We start from the raw sequence: 5,095 nt of genomic DNA, 5'->3' as shown, positions 1-5,095 counted from the left end.
CCTGGACCACATGTTCTCAGAACACAATTCCCAATTTTTACCACAGATTTTCTTCCAAATCCTTCTGGCAATGTCCATCACGCTGTGTAGTGCACTGTTCTTCCTCTTGTTTATACCTGGATTGCACATTTTGTCCTTCTCTGGCTGTGCAGAACCTCAAATAGCAGAATCCCCAGGACCACGAGGACCAGGCCAGCCACAACCATGCGGATGAGATTCTCCACTGTGTAGTCCTGGGGCTGTGAGGCTGGGGATTGTGGACCAAATGTCACAGAGGTCAAGGAAGTCCAAATCACCTCAGGATACCTAGATGTCCATTCAGCACAACGGCCTTCCCTGAACAAGAACAGACACCGTGTCCACCCCATATCTGAGAATTATCCTTACTCACCAGTCTTGGTGTCTGACATGTTCTGTGATGGGCTGGTGGTTTCAGCTGCTTCTGAGAACCAAAGAGACTGTGTGTGGCCCTGAGGGGCTCTTAGTCATTCCTTGAACTCAACGTTCCTATCTTATCCTCATGAAAGAACTTCATGCAAATCCTGAATGAATGCTTTCCTTGCTGTGTCAGGGCTTCCACTTGGCTCCTTGTTGGAGTCCTCAGCCCCACAGTGCTTTGTGAGTTCAGAAGTTGGGTCTGAGTCACAGTACACAAGTATAAACAGTAAATACAGAGTGGAAATGATTTGAGCTGCACACAGTTGAGCTGGGCAGGGATCCCTGAGTCACTTCAGTGAGCAGATACATGGCTCTCCCTTATCTGGACAGTCAATTGTCCACTGAGTATGGAGGTCCCCATGTAACCTCAGGAGGGGACATCCCCAGTGGTACCCACACCTGGGATGCTTCTCTGTAATGGAGCAAATGTGGTGGAGGCTGCAGCCTCATCCACAGTTAGACCCCATGGTGACCTAATCAGCCTCCTAATCTGTTCTGAGAGGACTCAGGGACTCTGTAGGTATCAATGAAGGCCTGTGTCCTCAGGGTCTCTCAGTAGTGAAGAATAAGACCTGTGTCCACGCCCAGTCAGCAACTACTGCTCCCCCATCAGGCCCAGCATCTTCCATGTCTTGGAGTAAGGTCTGGATACCAGATGCTAGTGAACCAGCCCTTTTTCTTGTCTGGTCCTCACACAGCCCCTGGAACTGGTGGCGCTAGCAGGTCATGCAGAACTGTGTGTGGTGCTGGCTTTTAGAAAATCTAAATGGTTTTTAGTAAACATGAAAAAGGATACAATTTGAAACCAGTGGGGATTTATAAATCTTTGCTGTTACCATGACCCATGGAGTTAGGACATGTTGGTGAGAGCTGGGACACCTGCAGAAGTTTATTCTGAGATGGTGACTTTGGGGTGTGAGGGCTGGAGCTTCAGTCCACAACTCTGAATCTAATCCTATTTCCAGTGAGCTTCACCTTATCTCATACCATCTCTTCTATCACTGAACTCTATGTGAGACTCTAGGGTCAGGAGCCCAGGGAAGTGAGGTACTGCCCATTCCACCCTTTAACGGAGTAGACCCTCCTTCTCCTCATGAGTGGGCAGATTATTAGAGCTGTGTGGGGAGTGAGAGCATAAGGTTCTGAGTGAAGTTTTGACCTCAGCATGAACTGGGTCAGAGGCCCTTCACAGGAGACTGTGAGCACCAGGGTTCTCTGGGCTGTGACAACAGGTAAGGGGATAAGTTTTGAGGCACCTGTAGGTACCCCCAACAGCTGAGGTCACAGCAGTCATGGAGAATTCTTCCTGGTGCTACTGAGTTTGGGACTTTGATCTGAGACACAAAGGGGAATTGGCTTCCTCCTCCTTGGACAGAAGGAAAATATTCTTTGGGCTCCATGGTTGACACATAGGATCACATCCTCTCTTGCAGACACAGTGAAACCCAGCTGCCCCAAGTGGGTGGGGCTGTCAGGGAGCCTACCTACAGAGGAGTGTAAGGGGTAGCCCCACCATGTTCTGAGATGAGATAACCAGGACCTGTGTCTGAGGATGTTGATCTCTCTATATCTGTTTATTCAGACTCTCCCTGTCCCCAACACTCACCTGTCACTCTGGCTATCTCCCTTCCTGACACCTCCACCCAGAATCCTGGCCATCACCTCCTTGGCTGCTCCACCAGGGCCTGGGCAGGGTCTGGTGTCTACTGATCCTCTGGCTCCTCATTTGTAATGAGGATATTTAAGAGATCAATGGGGTCTGACCACTCAGAGACAGGCTATGTGCACCATAGTATCTAAAGGGGCCACCATAGGAATCTCTCACAGGGCCCAGGAGGCAGATGACTTGAGAAAGTCTAGCCTGGGTCTGCCGGTCAGGGAGCTGGTCATGTTCCCCATCATTGGACAGAGCAAATCTGTCATAGCTGAAGTCAGAGTGACACTATAGGCTCAGGTTCTCTCCTGGGGCCAGGACAGGGCCCTGGTGGGTCAGGGGGATGGGTTCCTAGAAAATTCTGCAAGGAATATGAATAAAAGGAGGATGAGGGTCCAGTTACTGCTTCACTGTGCTTCCATTCTGGGTCTCTGACTCAGAGTTCCTGAGCACCTCTCAGCCTCCCTCCCACAGGAAACGGGTCTCATGACAGAGTGTTAGAGACTCTAAAGATAATTGTGTCAGAAATGAAGCTTCCTTACCTAAGACCAGGAGCTCCAAGGGCTCACTGGGCGCTGACCACACCTGTGGTTTTTTCCTGTCATAGCTGTAGCATCTGAATGTCCACTTGTGGCTGGGGGTCACAGGACCGACTGGGAACAGGGCTTGGGAATATTCATATGGATGTTTCTGTAAGCCCAGCGCCCAGAAGAGTGTGTGTTCTCCTTCCATCATCAGAATGAAACTGTTCAGTCTCTGCCATGAACCACATTGGAGGGTCACACTGTCTCCTGATGTCACCACGGGACTGGGCAGGGCTGAGAGGCTGGGTTTTCTGTAGACCCCTAGGAGAGAAGGGGGCAGTGTGTTAAATGGACTCACACCTCCCACATTATCCCCAGGGTTGTGCTGTGAGAGGGGGCATATACCTCAGAAGTTAAACCCCATTCCTGAGTGCAGAGACTGGGGCTGGAACCCCTCAGTGTCCTCTCACCTGTCACCACCAGCTCCAGGGGTTCACTGTGCTCTTACCAACTTGCAAGACTGTAATAGTAACACTCATATAGCCCTGCATAGTTCTCTGTCATTTTTGTGATGGAGAACTTGGCCTTGTTCCCAGGCTCCAGTAGGTACACTCTGTCCCAGGGTGCTGGGCTTCCCTCTTTGTTCAGAAGGTACTTCTGGCCCTTCAGGGTCCCTTCACACCATATGGTCACCTTTTACCCCCAGGTGATCACAGAGCCTTGCTCAGCCCACAGCCTGGGTTTGGGGAGATATTCTGCAAGGAAATCAGAGGCTGAGTCTCAGTACATCCCTTCTATCATCCAAGCCCTGAGCCCCAGTACCTCCAGGCTTCCAGCTCTAACCCAACCTCATGTTCTCATCACACTGTCCAGTGGTGGGCTCCTGACCCATGAGAGGAGGTGGGACTTGAGATGGCTGCTGACACACTCACCTGCCCGCACTTGAGTCCTGGAATCCAGATACAGCCCTGGAAGAGAGTCCCTGTGAGAGGTTTGCTCCTGTGGGTTGAAGTGCCTCCTGGACTATGGTGCCCCCTCCCCCTCTTTACAGCTCACCCAAGCAGAACAGGGTCATGAGTGTGGGGATCATGGCGTCTCCTCCCACTGGCTAGATAGAAGCAGCCAGAGTTCCTATCAGACAGCCTGATAAACAAGGAAACTGTGCCCACTCATTGGGCAGGTCCTGCTTGTCACATGGTTGTCACATCATCAGCCCCACAGGAAGTGGATCTTCACTTCACAGAAACTTGCTCTCATTTCTAGGGCTGGCATGGGGTGAAAACCAGGCTTTGGCAGTCACATTAGACAGGGATGATGACATCTGTGCCCTCTGTTTACTTCCATCTGGCCTTATCTCCTTCTACATAAAAAATCAATTGTGCATTTTTTGAGGATTTTCATTTCACCTCAATGAATGATGTACATTGAAATCACAAATTTTCAGAACTCAAAGTAGTAAGCACACACATACACACACCCAACCTAATTCACTTTCTATTTCTGCCATAACAAATAGTGGCTTGAAACAACTTAGGTCATTTTGTACGTTTTGCAGGTCTTAAGTACAAAGTGACCTCTGGGGTTGAGTCAGGTTTCCCTCAGGGCTGTGTTCTTTGCAGGCCCAGGACAGACTCTGCTCACTCACCTTTTCAATCTCCTGCAGGCTGTGCATCTTGTGCCTCCTCATCCCTCTCATCTTACAGAACAAGCTTGCTATTTCCATCTCTGCTCCATCTTCTCACCACTTTTCCTGCTGCTCCACCTTCTTCACTTACTAGGACGTTGATATTTTGCTGAGGCTCTTGGATAATGTCCCCTTGATGAATCTTTAACTTAAGCTCATTTGCAAAGCCCCGTTCAGTCAGGTAAGGTAACACAGTCACAGGTTCTTATAATGAGGACATGGACTCCTAGGGTGGGCCATCATGCTGACCCCACATGACTTCAGGAACTTCATCATTCAAATCTCACAGGAGCTGCTTCACTGACCATGAAGGTCACTGAGACCACTTAGTGCTTTGTAGGTCCACCAACACCTGTTCATGATGGTAGTTCATCTGCATGGCGAATCAGCCACACCTGGCCACACATTGTCTCTAATGGACCCCGAGAAGTCCAGAGTTGTTTCTCAGAAGATTAGTTTTGTTCAGAAATGACATAATGTGGCTCCAACACCTTCAAGTGTGTGCCATGACTTTTTTGCAGCCTCATTCTGCGTGCTAAAGGTAACACCTGTGTGCCACACATGCTCCACATCATGGCCTGTGCTATGTCGATTGGCTTGGGTTTTCTGCAGCCTGGAGCTGTTCATAGACTTCTTATGTTCTGGTTCCCACACAATCCAGCCTCCTGGAGTGAGGTAGAAAAATCCAACAAGAATGTGTCATCCCCATAATAAAAGCGAGAGCACAGAAGGGAGGGGTGAGGATAGGTAAGACACCTAAAAAATTAGCTAGCATTTGTTGCCCTTAACGCAGAG

General features: G+C 49.6%; 1 pseudogene; it reads right to left on the bottom strand.

The window, feature by feature from the left end:
• Positions 1–4,288, bottom strand: LOC109674800 (leukocyte immunoglobulin-like receptor subfamily A member 5; annotated as a pseudogene).
• Positions 4,289–5,095: the final 807 nt, after the last annotated feature.

Source organism: Castor canadensis, chromosome 16 (assembly GCF_047511655.1).
Source record: "Castor canadensis chromosome 16, mCasCan1.hap1v2, whole genome shotgun sequence".
Lineage (NCBI taxonomy): Eukaryota > Metazoa > Chordata > Mammalia > Rodentia > Castoridae > Castor > Castor canadensis.
Note: the sequence above shows the minus strand (reverse complement) of the source record. Positions and strands in the feature narration are given on the sequence as shown.